Source organism: Mustela putorius, unplaced genomic scaffold, assembly GCF_011764305.1.
Source record: "Mustela putorius furo isolate JIRA1106 unplaced genomic scaffold, ASM1176430v1.1 tig00000460_pilon_pilon_pilon, whole genome shotgun sequence".
Taxonomy (NCBI): domain Eukaryota; kingdom Metazoa; phylum Chordata; class Mammalia; order Carnivora; family Mustelidae; genus Mustela; species Mustela putorius.
The window spans coordinates 20,000,001-20,016,215 of NW_025421389.1; the positions used below are offsets into that span (position 1 = coordinate 20,000,001).

The 16,215-nt window shown below is 49.9% G+C and overlaps 1 long non-coding RNA gene and 1 pseudogene across 1 annotated transcript in view; both read right to left on the reverse strand.

Moving 5' to 3' along the window:
- LOC106005562 overlaps window positions 1-16,215 on the reverse strand; it is a 95,604-nt gene that overhangs the window by 28,553 nt on the left and 50,836 nt on the right. The window lies entirely within an intron of this gene.
- Window positions 8,986-9,140, reverse strand: LOC123392199 (annotated as a pseudogene).

Consider the following 16,215-nt stretch of genomic DNA (forward strand, 5'->3'; position numbering starts at 1 on the left):
AAAGGAATTTGGAGGTATTCTGTAGTTAAACTGGTAATCCAAAAGGTCTGTAAAAGATGTAAGGTGAAATCAGAACCCCAAATTTAAATTTAACAGAGATGAATATAAAGTCCTTTATTTAGGTTCAAAACTCAGTCACATGCATTTGGGATTAGAAATTCCTCCTTTAGTTGTAGGTCATGTAAACCATTTCATCGACAGCCTATTTAAAATGAGGTTAACAGCTTTGGGGATTTGCTTAAGTTGGTAGATGGTTAACTCAGCTTACATCAATGATGTGACCACATCAATGTCCTGTTTGTTTGCTTGCTTGCTTGCTTGCTTGCTTGCAGGTATGTTTATTTGTTTTGTTTTGTTTTTATATATTTCTCCCCCATTAGCCTCAGTCTATGCACCTTGCCTTCAAGTCAGTTCTCCTTGTGGTCACAGCATGGCTGCCACAGTTCCAACCATCACATCTAGGTTCAGATTTCTAAGAGAAAAAGAGGCCAGCTCTTCTTCTGTCTTTTTAAAAGGGAGGGAATCTTTCCCAGAAGCCCCAGGCTTCTCCTCCACTTCCAGAGCCAGAATTATGTCACATGGCCATATTTAGGCCACATGTAGGCCATTGCCTAAATCATTCATTGGGAGGGGAAATGGGCTCCCTATGACTCCATAGGCCAGTTATGATTCTCCCTTTGGCACATGGAAGGGGGTGGGTACTTGCTTAAAATTAGGTTTTGAGTTAGGAAGGAGGAAAGGGGGTGACAGAAGAGAGATGATTAGTTTCCTCTTCCTCTGCTGCTCAGTTTCCTCTTCACATCTGGGCAGCAAAGACTCTCTCAGGAGACTGGCCTGAAAACACAGGCAAGGCCAGAGCAGGGGCTTCTGGGCCAATCCCAGCCTCCTTCTGCCCAAGTGTGGGCTCTCAGCCCAGCCTGGGACGGAATTAACACCCACTGTTGCAACAGACGACTACGGAGCCACTATTGTGCCTAAAACAAAAGGATCCAAAGAGAACTGTCCATTTGATTCCTGATTCAAAGCGCTTACAGTATAATTGGAGGAAGGAGACAGGAATACATGATGGAACCAAAAAATAGTAATTCCATTTTCATAAACCACACATGAAAATCAGCCAGTTTCTCATGCCGAAATAGGAAAATCGTCATTTAAGATTGGCGCTCAGCAGCACGAGAGCGGGGACACAAGGAAGAAAAGCAGTGTTATTACCGGAACTACATTTAGTTAATAGTTATAGCTGGCAGTAACAACAGCAAAAATGGCTATTTCCGGAGAGAGGAAGACCATCCCTTGCTTGGGGAGAGTCACCAGGGAGACTGGGCAGCAAGGGAAGATACAAGGAGATGACCTTCCCCCAGCAGATCGGTGCGCGCCTCACTTCTGAGATCTTTCTGTCCTCGCTACATGTAAATTAGGACCTTATATAATGGGGGGCTGTTTCTTTGTTTGTTTAAGAATAGTAACTCCTGAATTTCTAAGAGTGCCCTCTGTGTTGGGCCCAGTGGGAGCTTTAGATACATTATCTAGTTTGATTCTGAATGAGCCACGTGCTCTCTTGAAGCCCTCTCTGGAGTCACTCTTTCCTTTAATATTCAAACATGGCTCCACTCTGCTGGCTCTCCAAGATTCCTGAGACTTGCCAGGAATTACCTGGCATTTTCTTAATCCCTCCCACTCCCTCACACCCCCCCCCCCACACACACACACTCTGATTTCCTCTTCTTTCTCAATTTTGCTCTGAGTTCCAGAGTCCCTGTCTTTTTGTCTACATGCTGACTTGCAGAAGTGGGGATTCTGAAACCAGACCTGGGGTGGGGGGCAGGGAGAATCCAGGAAGGCTGCCTGGAAGAGGGTGGGGGAGATTCTGCCTTTTCCTTCATCCCCCCTCCCCCCAACCCCAAATATTACTGATCAGAAGGCAGAACCTATGAGAGAATTTTACTGAAAGTTGGGAGTACCTGGAGAAGAGCTAGATGTTTTCTGAGGCTAGCAAATCGCTTGAAATTTAAAAACTGACCTCCTGTCCCTGCAAGTCTCTCCTCTGCCCTCCACACCTCCTGAGTTGTCTCTTCAGCCTCTACCCTCCAGTCCAGCTATTGGGCCCTCTCACACCTGCCCCACACCAGTTTGGCTCTCTCTGCTCACATTTCCTCTGGGGGCGAGGGCTGCCTGGAGAGCTTTATCTGTCACCTTCAAAAGGGTCCTTTTCCAAAACAAGGATCCCTGTCTCCCTGCCAGCCATTAGCGCCTTTCTCTAGAATGCAAAAGCAGCTAGAGACACACGCTTGATTCACGACAATCTGTGACACAGTGACCACCGTTTACACAGGAAGGAACTGAGGCTTAGTGTGTGCACACTAAGAGAAGTCACAGAGCTCTAGTGCATTTGAAACAGTTCTGCTGGCCCCAGACCCACCCCCTTTTAACCATGACCTCAACTGCAAAGAGGCGAGGCTGAGGGAACCTTGGAGGTCAGGGAGCGTGCCAGACGGAAAGCAGAGGCACCCGTGGAGCCCAGACCAGCTGAGCCCACCAGCAGGCCAGAGCAGGGCCGGAGGCAGGGAGCCTGGAAGGAGGCTGGAACAGAGGCAGACCCCACACACACCTTAGCCTGGGGGCCCCAGGGAAGGTGATCAGGGGTAGATCAGGAGGCTAAGGAGGAGGGAAAAAATAGACAAGTGGGTCAAATCCAACAGGAGGACTGACCTTGGAGGGTTGGGAGAGAGGTGGCAGGAATCGCCCAGATTTCTGATAGGCAACTAGGTCTCTCTTCACTGAGGTAGTGACCATGGTGGGAAGGGGGGGGGTGTGTTTACAGTGTGTCCCAGTTGGCACACGGGGAGATGAAGGTGCCTAGGAGACACCCAAGCTGAGACGTCCTTAGGCGTATGTATGTCAGGATATGGCGTTGCTGCTGCTGAGGCAAGCCCGCACTGGAGAGGCGGTCATGGGCCTATGGATGGTAATTAAAGTCAAGGGGAGGATGAGCTCATGCAGGGCAGCCTGTGGAGGGAGGGGAGGGGGGCCTCAGATACAGCCCACAAGCGCTCCTGGGGAAGGAAGGAGCCCAGGAGAGCAACCAGACCATGGCGGGGGCCAGGGGGAGATGGAGAGCAGCCATTCGGGTCAGGGGGCAGGAAGGAGGGCCAGGGAATCCAACAGGAAGGCTTCCGTGTTCTCAAAAGCCTGAGTCAGAGGCTTAACACCTGGAAGCCGATTTTTATTGGCTTGAAAAGTAAATGAGAAGTAGGAACATAGGACAGCAAGAGATGAGTGGGGGAGGGGAAGATTAGATGTGGTCTGAAGGGTCGGGAGGGCGAAGGAGAGAGGGTTTGGTTGGAGGAAGGGACAGGGTCGAACAAGCACAGGGGATCATGGGAAGGAGCCAGCACCGATGGGCAGGAGCACTGCGGAAGGCAGAAGGGAAGGCTCAGGTGGAGACAGACCAGAGACCTCTGTGGCTCAGGGACAGAGGCTCCCCCCAGCCTCTCCTAAAGACAGCCTCTGTCGGAAACATCTGAACCTAGAGAAATCCATTAGGAAAGCTGGGCCTGGGCACCAGCCGTGGTCCCAGGAGGGTCACAGAAGGAGCAGAGATGGCTCCTGATGGACCGTGCCGGCCCCACAGCAGGGCCGAGAGCCAGAGGATGGGGAAGCAGTGCTCGGGAAATGCTGTGGCAGCTCAGGTCCTTCTGGGCCGCCCAGAACCCCCCACAGCAAAGCTTCCCTGCCTGCCTCCTTGCGTGGGCCTCCTGGAGCTGCCCCTGCTGGCCTGCATGGACCTGGGCCTCTGGGTCCTTCTGCTCTCTGGGACTAACCTCTGCCCTCTGCGACTAACCTGTCTCCCACCCGGTGTGGAGCATCCTGGCTCCCAGCTCCTTGATGCATAGCAGAGAATGTCCAAGAGCCCTGGTGCCCGAAGAGCTCAAGCTCTTCCTTGAGCCTGTCCTCCCCACAGCCTCCTACAAGATGGCCTAGACCCAACTCCTCTGGCCTCCCTTGCATGTCCCCAGCTTGCTCAGCTCCACCAGCAAACCCGTTTCTATGCCATGATTACAGCAGCGTTCGTGACCCATGCCACTTCCTCATTTTTCCATGGAGCGCACCACGCGGACCACCCACCCCACGCCCAGCCCCTCGCCAACAGATCTGTCCCAGCCCCTGTGCAGTCTGCAACCTCCTCCAGAACTAGGCCTGCCAACTTGGCTTCTTTTCTCTCATTTATTCTAATGACAACCCTATGAAATAGGCATCACCATCTCCCTTTAATAAAAGAAAAAACCAAGGCACAACATGGTTAACGGCCCCCCAGCTTGTCAATGGCTGAACCTTGCCCTCCCCGCTTCAGAGTCTCCACCGCCTGCGAGTAGAGCCCACCCTCTGCTTCTCTTAGTGCAGGGTCTCCGAGTTCCTGTCTTGAGAGCCACCCTTCCCCTCCTTCTGTTTCCTCCCTCCTTCCTTCTCTCCCAACCCCCAACCAGCCTTTGGAGGGAAGGGCATGTAGAGTCCAGAGCCCCAGGTCTGAGGCTGGCTCCCTGACCAGCCGGGTAGCCTGCAGCAGGCTGTCCGAGTGGCTGCTCAGACCCCAAGTCCCCTCCTCCAACGAACTGAGGGTGCCCGTCTGGGCTCTGTCCTCTCCAGAAGGCACCGGAAGGAGCAAAAAGGTCGGTGATACAAAAGGGCTTTCGAAGGCTCTCACGGGCAAGGGGTGACTCTGATCAGAATCTTCTCCACGCAAAGTCCTGGCATCAGCAAATGACATGCTCACATGGGCCACAGCCACTGAGTTCCCTGGCCCCAGCTTTCCCCCGGCAAGCCCTTTGCTAGCCGGGTCATAAAAGGGTTTTCCTCTTCCCAGCGAATGTCAGGTGTCCTCTGACAGGGAGAAAAGGGAGCGGGAGGCTTTCCTTGCACTTCTGAAATCCCAGCCAAGAAAAGATGACAAGACTCATGTTTAATGAGCATTTATTACACACGGGACACTCGGCTGAGCACTGTGCGCATGGGACCTCATTTATTCCTCACAGAGGTTTCAGACTAAAATGCCACCATTCTTACTTTACAGAGAAGAGTATTTTTTTTAAGATTTTATTTATTTATTAGACAGAGAAACCACAAGCAGGCAGAGAGAGAGAGGGGGGAAGCAGGCTCCCTGCTGAGCAGAGAGCCCGATGCGGGACTCGATTCCAGGACTCTGAGATCATGACCTGAGCCGAAGGCAGCAGCCTAACCCACTGAGCCACCCAGGCACCCCAGAGAAGAGAATTAATTCATCCGAAGTAACAAAACTTTGAGGTCATGAATTCAGGACTTGGACCTGGCCCTGTGTGATCCCCAAACTCATGGTTCTCACATGAAGAAAAACTCAAACCTGCCTAAAGTCCTCCTGAAAGCCATGCCCCCAACCACGGCCTTGGCCCTGGGACTCCCAGTAGTTGCTGCTTTCCCTCCCTGGCTGCCTCTGCGCTAGGGCACCTGCTCTTCGAGGACACGGACCCTATTAAATTGCTCCTTGTGTCCCCAACCATCAGCCCAGTGCCTGGGCCATGGAAGGCATCGGCAAACATTAGCTGAATGACCAACCGGTCAAAGGATAATTTTTGTCTTAAGGATAAAATCATGACTCTCATATACAAATATAAACTCAACCTGTTTCCAAAATCTTATTTTACTCCCTAGTTAATGGGGGAATCAGTGAGGTGTTGAGATTGGTTCAAAGAAAAACTCAAAAGAACCTCAAATATAAATGTCCTCGTCTGCTCGGGCTGTCACACCAAAATACCTCGGGCGGGGTGGCCTAAACAACAGAATCTACTGCTCATGGTTCTGGAGGCTGGAGTCCAAAGCCAAGGAGGGTAAGCACGGTAGGTGTCTGAGGAGAGCTCTCCCTCTGTCTCTCTGGCTCACGGATGACTGCATTCTGGCTCTGCCCTCCGAGGCCTTGGCTTGGGGTGTGCAAGGGGGTGAGGGCAGTGGCTCTCTAGTTTGGCATTTTACAAGGACACTAATCCTACCCAATCAGAGCCCCACCCTATGACCTCAGTTCACCTCCCCTACCCGCCTCCTGGCAGTTTCCAGCTCCTAATTCAGCCACGCAGGGGGTGAGGGCATCAACACATGAATTTGAAGGGAGAGGGATTCAAGCATTCCGTTGCTAATGGTAGGCAACGCTTGCATTCCAGGGAACCCAGGGGGCATTTTTAAAGACAACAAGCATTTGCATTACAATTTCCAGAGCTGTAAAGCACCTCGAAGACAATGAAAGGTTGAAAGAAAATGAAACAAAACAAGAATGTGGGGGCCTTTTGCAATGTTTCCCCCATAGAGTGATCAATGAAAACTGGTGTCAGGGCCCAGAGGCAGGAAACGCCCACTCCCCAGCCGTCCCTAATGCCATCTCCCTCGGACTGCGCTTTTCCATGCTTCCCTCTGTCTCCACCGCCGGGGGATGGTCCTGCCGTCGGGCCCCTGGGTCTTCCGACTCCCACCCACAGTGATACTAAGGGCCAGAATTCGCATTTACAGCTTCCTTTGGAATGGAGTATCTCCTCTGTCTAGACTGGAGAAGCAGGTTGCTTTAACATGTCCTAAAAGGAGGCGGTTCTTGAATGCTGAGCGACTGGCTGACAGCCAGGGTACAGGTGGACAGGGGAGAAGAGAGCCCCGCAGTGCTTGGGGCAGCTGCTCCCAACTGGCACTGGCCCACGGAAGAAGTGCTTAGCTTAGGAGTGAGGGCGCACTCTACAGTCCTGCTAGAAAGGGGCATCCCCAGGCTGCTTGGACCCCAAGGGCTCCTTACCGAGTGGGTGCTATTGGAAACTTTCAACCTTGCCACAAACTGCACCTGAAAGAGGACAGAGAAGGCAAGAGGAAGCACAGGAGTGTGGAGGAGGTTCCCACAGGAAAAATCCATGGAAAGGGAACCCTGGGATGTCTCAATGCAAGGTAGAGCCCAGCTAGCTCACTGGGAAATTCAATCCTGACTTCAGATCCTCTGGAAACCCAACCTTTACTCTTGGGAAACGATTTCTGGTGTCTTTCTCTGCCTTCCTTTTATGAAGGCCAAGTTCTACCTGCAAAACGGAGTTTGTGGTGCAGATCCACAGTGTTTATCTCTGGAAAAACAGTCCATGCAGACTGGCCAAGATCTACATCAACAAGGGACTGCTCCCATCTCTAGCCTGAACTAGCAATAACCTTGAACCATCTGGCTCAGTCTGCAGAGGCTGCTGGAACAGAGTACCATAATGGCGTGGCTTACGAACAACAGAAATTTATTTCTCACCCTTCTGGAGGCTGGAGCAGCATGGTCAGACAGAAAAGAGAACAAGAGACATCTCTAGGGCCATTTATAAGGGCACCAATCCCATCATGAGGGCTCCGTCCCCATGACCTCATCACCTCCCAAAGGCCCCACCTACAAAGGCCATCGCACTGTGGAGATGGGGCTAAGATTTCAACAGATACTAGGTCCAGATACTGGGACACAGATACTGGGTCCATTGCAACTGGCCGGCTCCCACCCATCCCACCCAGGTGCCAGCCATCTTTCTAGACATGTTAGCTTGGTCATTTTCCTGCCTAAAACTTTCTGACCTCCAGTCCCCTGCAGGGTAAGGCCCATGATGTGCAACGCGTGCCATACCAGCACTGCTCACAGCCTCAGGCTCCTCTCTTCACTCCCTGACCCCCACTTTGTGTCCAACACCACCAACACTCAGTAGTTCTCTGTCCACACTGGGCCATTTCTCCATGCCTCTACTCATGCTGTTTTCACACCTGGAGAGTCGGTCTCACATCCTTTCCCTTACCAACTTACTAACTCATCCCTGAGGAGATTCCTTTCAGAATCCTCTATCCCCCTCCTCCAACACCTTCCTTCCCCCCCACACAAGCTCTCTGCTCAGCACGGCCTTCTCCCCATTATGCATCACTGCTGTTCATAGGGCTGCACCCCGTTCTACTCAACAATGAGCTCCCCGAGAGCAGGAATGGTCTCCCGTACAAGGTTGAATAGTGTCTCCTTCCAAATTCATGTATACCTGTACCTATGAATATGACCTTATTTGGAAATAAGTTCTTTGCAGATGTAATAAGTGAAGTTGGAATCATACTGAAACAGGATGGGCCCCGAATCCAGTATGACTGGCGTTCTTTTAAGAAAAAGGAAATTTGGAAGCCGAGACCTACAGGAGAGAAGGCTGTGTGGAGACACAGACAGACTGGGGAGATGGCTTTACAAGCCAACAAACCAGGGATTGCTGGTCACCACCAAAAGCTAGGAGAGGAACATGTCACAGAGTCTTCTCTAGAACCTGAGAGGAAGCATGGCTCTGCTGTCACCCTGGTTGGGGGCCTTTGGCCTTCAGAACTGTGAGGGAATAAATTTCTATTGTTTTAAGCTAAGGAGCTTGTGATACTTTGTTACTATAGCTCTAGGAAGCTAAGAGACATTTTGGTATGAGGGAGTGGTGTGCTGCTTGAACCAATACCTAAAAATGTGTCAGTGGCTCTGGAATTGGGGAATGGCTAGAAGCTGGAAGAATGTGGAGGCTTAATGTAAGAAAAAAGAATTAGACTTGCCGGAGAAAGTCGCTGGTAGAAATATGGACATTAAAGGTACTTCTGGTGAGATCTCAGAAAGAAAGAAGGAACACGTTACTGGACACTGGAAGAAAGACAACCCTTATTATAAAGAAATCTTTGTCAAATTGCATTCTACCATTGGATAGAGAAGTAGAACTTGGAGAGTTAGTGGAGAGATTTCCAAACAAAGTGTGGAGCCACAGCCTGGTTTCTCCTTGCCATTTATAGGAAAATGTAAGAGGAAAGACATAAATGGAACAATGAATTGTTCCCAGCATCTGATGTGGAAAATTCTCCGCCTATCTAAACAGTATGCTCTGGAGACAGGGTCAAGGGTATGACCGGAGGACTTTGGCTAAAGATTTTAGGCATGTGACCTAGGGATTCAAGTGACCACCTCAGCAGAAGTCCAGGAATAGAGGTGTGATTAGAAAGGATCTGTGGAGACCCCGCATGGCTAGTGCTAGGGATCCTTTTCAATTAGCAATAATCAGCAATAATCGTGCCTCGGATAAACCTCATTGGCTACAATACTGCCACTGCGCAAAGCTAAAGCTGGTAGGGATCCTTTTGACATACATTGGAGACCCACAAGATTTTAAAGGATTTTATATCACTAGAAATGCTAGAAGTCTAGACCAGAAGGAATAAGGATGGGACAAAATGAAGGAAGAATGGCCTGGAAGGAAGAGTCACAGAGGCCTAGGCCAGAAGAGGAGAGCCAGCCCTGAGGGCCCACAACAAGGATCAAGACACAAAAAATTATTCTTGGGCCTTGAAACCTAATGAAACTTTCCTTGTTAGACAGCAAACTTGCTTTAAACCAGTAACCCCACGCCCCTTAGACCTTCCATTTTTTTCCCCTTCAGAATGGGAATGTCCATCCTATGCCTGGCCCACCATTGGACTTAGATAACTTGTGTTCTCGTCTCCACAGATGGCGGGAAAGTCCGCCCCAGGAAGTCTCATCCTCAGAGCCCCATCCATGCCCAGTGTAAATGACTTGTGTGATAAGCTCTGGAACTTGATAAGATTTAGATGAGATTTTAGAGCTAATGCTATAATAGTTAAGACTTTTGGGGATGTTGAGATCAGGTGAATGTATTTTGCATAGGAGACACATACAAATCTGGGGAGACCACAGGGTACAATGTATTGGATTGAATATTGTACTCTTCCTCCAAAATTCACATCTACCCAGAACCTGTGAATGTGAACTTTATTTGGAAATAAAGTCTTTGCAGTTGTAACTGTGTCAAGATGAACTTACACGGGGTTGGGTAGTCCTTAAATCCAATATGTGTGGTGTCCTTTGAAGAAGAAGGAAATCTGGAAATAGAGACACACAGGACAGAATGCCATGTGAAGACAGAGCAGATTGGAATGATGACTCTGCAAACCAAGGAACACCAGTGACTTCCAGAAGCCACCAGAAGCTAAGAGAGTGTCATGGAACCAATTGCCTAGAAACTCTGAGAGAGCATGACCCTGCTGCCATCTTGATTTTGGACTTCTGGCTTCCAGAATTGTGACAGAATGAATTTCTGTTGTGTTAGGCTGCCCAGCTTGCAGTGCTCTGTTACCGAAGCCCTAGGAAATGAACAGCTCTCTTGTCAGAGCCCTGGCCCTCGCTATTATTGCCAAAGCCCCAGGGTCCAGGGGTCCCCTTGAGGCTGGGACCTGTACACAGACTGACCCTCAGCCGCAGAACATGCCTGCCATCCCCATCTTTTTAGCTCTCAGGGAGGAACCTTAAGTTGAGAATGAATAGATATTAGCCAGACACGAAGGGGGAACAGTGTTCTGGTAGAGGGAACAGGATCTGGAAAGAGCCAGTTGTGACAGAGAAGATTTCTCGGAGGAAGTGAAAAAAGATTATCAGTGAAAGGAAGGGAGTGGAAGGAGATGGAACCACAGGAAAGAAACCAGATTAGATCAGCAAGGCCATCGCAGATTAAGGGCACTGAAGTTCATCCTATGGGACAAAAGAACACCATTGTTAAGGCTCTAGGATACAGAAAATACATACATAAAACCCCTTACATATATAAATAGAGATGTAAGCCCTTCTAGCTCAGCAGTAAAAAGACATAAAGACCAATTTAAAAACGGGCAAGGGATTTGAATAAACAAAGAAAAATATAAATGGCCAATAAGCCCATGAAAAGATACTCAACATTATTAGCCATCAGAGAAATGCAAATCAAAAGCACAATGAGACACCACTTTACACCCACCAGGATGGTAGAGTTCCCATATGACTCAGCAACTCCACTCCTACATATATGCCTCAGAGAACTGAAAAGATGTGTCCATATATAACTGTTCACTAATATTCATAGCAGCATTACTCATAATAGTCAAAGAATGGAAACAACCCAAATGTCCCTCAGTTAATGAATAGAGAAACCAAATATGGTTTATCCGTACCATGCCTATTTTATTTTATTCAGCCATAAAAAGGAATGACGTCCCGATTTCATGCTACAATACAGATGAACCCTGAAAATAGGTGAAGTGAAGGAACTCACATACAAGGCCATGTATTATAGGACAGCATTTAGATGAAATGCCCAGAATCGGCAAATCTACAGAGAACAGTGTTGACGAGTGGTGGCCAAGGACTAGGGGCGTTGAGGGACTAAAGATGTGACTTCAAATGGGCACCTGGTCTCTTTCTGGGGCGATGAACATCTTCTAAAACGGATTCTGCTGAAAGCTGCATAATTCTGTGACAATACAAAAACACACTGAATTGTATACTTTAAAATGGTGAGTTTTATGGTTTGTGAATTATACGTCGATAAAAACAAAAAGTAAGCCACGGAGCAATTTTAAGTTGGAGAGTGATGTGGTCTGTGTGCATTTGAGAAAGAATGTGCTCTGGGCCCTGGGTGGAAAACACGCTGGAGGCAGAGAAACCTGACGGTTATAGTCTTGGTGAGAGATCCTGCCACCCGAAGGAAGCGGCAGTGGGGGTGGACAGAAAAGGTCAGATCAAGCAGCATATAGGATGGGGGTGCCTGGGTGGCTCAGTAAGTTAAGGGTCTGACTTGATTTCAGCTCAGGTCATGATCTCGAGGTCATGAGATCGAGTCCTGTATCAGGCTCCACGCTGGGCATGGGTCCTGCTTGGGATTCTCCCTCTGCCTCTCTCCACTCCCCCCTTCCCCCAGCTTGCACATACCTACTCATGTGCTTTCTCTCTCTCCATCGGATAGGGAAGGAGGGAGGGGAGAAAAAGAGAGCGAGAAAGACATGTAGGATGGATGGAACAGGTCCAAACATACACACTCCTAACAGGTGTGCAGAAACATGACTCTCTTTATCTCTCTATAATGGAACTCCGTTCTTGTAGTGGTTTTTTTAAAGTGTCCTCAGGGCACCTGGGTGGCATAGTTGGTTAAGCCTCTGACTCCTGATTTCGGCTCAGGTCACAATCTCAGGGTCCTGGGATGGAGCCCTGCCTCAGGCTCTGTGCTCTGTGGGGAGTCTGCTTGAGATTCTCTCTCTCCCTCTGCCCCTCCCACTACTTGTGTGAACTCTCTCTCTCTCTCTCACGCGTGCGCGCTAGAAGAAATACATTAATTTTCAAAAAAAGCAAATGTCCTCAAAATGTAGACCAAACTTAGTGACTTACTTCTAACTAATAGGATGTGAAGATGCATAGGTAACTTTCAAGGCTAGATGATAACTAGATATGTCTATCTCTCTCTCTCTGTCCCTCTCAACTACTCTCTCCGGACAAAGCCCACTGCCTTGTCATGAAGATACCCAAGCAAGCCCATGAAGACCGCACATGGAAAGGAATGAGCCCTCCCATCAACAGCCAGCACCAACTCGCCAGCCACGTAAGCGCACCACGCCAGAAGCAGAGCGGCAGAGCCAGTGAGGCCCTAGGGGAACCCCAGCCACTGGGCTTTTCAGCTATGGTTGCAGTAGTCACCGAGCAGAGAAAAGCTTCACCTGCTTGGCTTCCCTGGATTCCTAACGTACCGTGAAAGATAACCAAAGTCATTGGTGCACCAGGCACCCATGCTGAGATCATCTGTTGCTCGGCGGCAGAGAACTAACACAGCTCTGAAGCCCTACCTCTACTGAGAGCAGAGATCGTTTTCTCTCGCCAAGTAAAGGCAATCGAGTCGCTTCCCTTTTAAAAGTTAAGTCTCTTTAGGGTCAACAGGCAGTTGGTTCCAGACTCAAAGTTCAACGTCCCTATTGGGGCTTCTGGTTTTCTCTACCCTTGCTCCTCCCGGGGATGCCTAAGTCTATGTAACCCTGAGGGCTAGCTCGCTGTCCGTGGTCCTCAAGCAGCCATTTCAACCTTTGCCACTAAAGTCGCTGTGGGTGGGGTGACCTGCGATGACGCAGGTGCTCCTCTCCTGCTAGCCCTGACTTCTCCCACCAGCCCTCCTCTCGCAGGCTGGGGGCACTCTGGATTTCCTGGATGCCAGCCACAGGCCAGGAACCAGCAGGGGCAGCAGCGGGAAGGCATCTCAGGCCCTCTCGTTCTAGAAGGTCCCCTCCTGCTCTGCGTTGTCTATCCCCTGCCAGTGCACGATGTTCTGGGGACAAAGGGGCGGGGACAGAGGGCATGAATTGCCTTGGGCAGGGTAGGCTCACCCCATGGCCTCTATCACCCCCTGGCATTCTGGTTCCTAAGTGAAAGCTGGGGGCAGGGGGGACAGACAAGAAGCTCAACTGCTCCTTCTAAACTCTGGCTCTCCACCTCTTTGGGCTCTGCAGCTTCCTAGGAAGGAGTGCTATCCTGTGTGTTCGGCAACTACCCTCAAGTCCTTGCCCTGTGTTTTCATTCACACATTCATTTAGTCCTTTATTTCCAGATGCTCCTTGATCACTACTCTGTGCCAAGCATTTGCTTGATGCCAGAGACACAGAAAAAAACCCACTACTCATGGAGTGAGCAATTAAGAGGGACCAACATACCCAAATAATGATAGTAAAGTCTTGCATACAAAGCACAAAAATCAGTGTGTGCAGGCTTGGATACAGCAGGAAAGAGGAAATGATCACCTCTCCCAGGAAGCCTCAGGACGAGGGAGGCCAGGTCTCCCCAAGCCCACAAAATGTCAACAGAGCTTCCCCTAGAGAACAGCACCCAAGATAACCTGGACTAGAGTAGCCACAGTGAAAGAGAGAAGTCACAAGACTGATTTAAAGAGAGAGAGGCACTGTTACAAGGCACAGCAGTAGGCAATTCACAGGAGCACATCTGTAACCTGGGGAAAACCCCAAGATCCCTTTAAGAGGCTGCTCAGTGTATTAAATGAGATACATCAAACACTCAACCCGGAGCTTCATTTGCAGTGAGCTACTATGTAAGCACAATGTTAACTACTATCCCTCATTAAAGCTTCAATCTAATGTCAAAAGCCCCGAATGAGAATAAAGGTTCAGTCCTATAGATGTTTGCACATGGAGAAAGGTTAATTCAATCGGTGCATAAGCACCTACCACCTCCCTAAACACCCTAAGGTTAAGTTTTAAAAATTCAGTGATCAGCTAAGCCTTCTTGGAATTTAAAGCTAAACTGTTTCTGTCTTAAGCTCTAGATCTTGCCAATCAAAATCATTCTGTTCATAGGCTATTGTAGCTGCGTCTGCCTCAAGTCGGCAAATCCATCCCACAACTCAACTGACTTCTTTGTTCTAGGCTCTAGCTGCTCTCCCCGGAGGCATGGGTGCCATTGACGCGGTGGGTGCACGGCGCCCTGCCTTGCATTTCAGCTTAATATCTCAAAAACATTATTCAGCCTCTTAGGATACCAGCAGGATTTAAGGATGAGGCTTGGGGGATGGGGCATGAGAGGAGGATTAGATCCAAGGGGCTTGATTTATAGAAAGGTTTGTCTTTTGGGGGACTTCTTTGTCCCTCCTAGGAAAAACTAAGCCAGCCTGCGGAACTGTTTCCACTTGGTGGGAAATAGGATGGCGTGTATTAACAGAGTGTCTATGCTGTGACTGCTCTGTTCTAAAGGGTTCTCCCAAACAGTGAGGCAGTTTTGCTTTTGTGACTTCCGCCCAAAGCACCTCGTGGGGACCTCACCTGAGGGATGGAGTTTAGAATGGTCCAGGCTCTCAGGAGGCTACGGTGAGCTCCTCGTGTGATTCGAAATTTAGAAATGTGAGCCCATACTAGCCCATTACTTGAACGCAAGCAGGATTTCTAGCATTCAAGTAAATTGATTCTGCTGGTTGTATTTCTATTCCTACCCTTCATCTTTTCAAAAAATGCAGTTAAATTTGAAAGTAGCAGCCTGTCCTTGGCCATGTTTGGAGAACCAAAGAAAAGATTTAACTTCAGCCTGAGCTGAAGTTAAAAGAGAAAAGCTGTCCCCTCCCTCTGAGGGGCTGGTCCCCAAGTAGACAGGAAACCCTGGGGAGGAGTCTTGGCTGGTGGGGAAGCCTCAGGAGATGGGGTGAGGCTGGGTTCCTGATTCTCCTGATTTCCCCTGTTCCAATGGCAGCTCCCTTCCTGCCCCGGGGGACCTATGAGAGCCCCCCCATGCCACCCTCTTTTTTTTTAAGGGTGGGGAGGGCAGAGGGAGAGAGAGAGAGAATCTCAAGCAGACTCCATGCTGAGCATAGAGCTCAAGGCAGGACTTGATCCCAGGACCCTGAGATCATGACCTGGGCAGAAATCAAGAGTCAGATGCTGAACTGACTGAGCCACCCAGGCACCCCCTTCTTGCCCTTCCAACACCCCACCTGTCTCTTGAGCTGGTCTGAGTGGCTTTCTTTCTGTTGGTTCCAAGTCACCATCCCTGACTAGAAGAATGTCTTAGCCCAAAGGCACGATTCTAAGAGTAAGAATTCTGGGCAGAAAGTGGGGGAAAAAACCACACTTAGACACTCGTGAAGACACTTGTCTTCCTCTCAGCAGGCCATTCGCTCCTTTGTTCATTCCACAAATATCTATTAAGTGCTTACTGTGTGCCAGGCACGAGGCATAAAAACGAATAAAGACACAGCCCCTGCCCTGCGGAGCTCCCTTCCGGCGGGGAGACAGATGGGTAAGTGGGTTGCGTGAGCGTTATGGGGATATCAGCAAGAGCCCCAACTCTGGAATTCCCTCCTCCAAGCCACCCCGTTAAAATTAACTCCACCAATTAAAGGCGTCGTTAGAAGACAATGCTGCCTGTCTTCCTCTTTATTTTTAATTACAGGGCCTGGCCTAAAGTTGTCAAACCATTTATAATTAGAGCAGAGCTCTGAGCAGGAGGCTGGGAGAGGGACGGGAAGAAGGGGTGAGGGAGACAGGGGCTCCTGCCCAGCCCCTCCCGGTCCTCTGCCTCCAGTGCTGCCCCGCTAATGGACTGGGTGGCTGGGAAGCACTCTCCATTCGCTGTCCCCCCTGCTTCTCAGCGCACACCCTGATTATAGTCATTAGGGAGTCACCGGGAGCGACAGGAAGACAGGCGGCTGGTACCACGGTGGCCTGGAAGGGGGAGGCGGCTGCAGCTGAGACAGGGCCAGCTCAGGCTGGAGAGCGAAGCCTGAAGAAAGAGCAGGGGGCGAGGCTCCTCTCCTGCCCTCTCCCTGCAGGGAGGCATCCATCTCGCCCTAAAACAGCCCACAGTTGGCACAGCCAGATACGCATGACGAG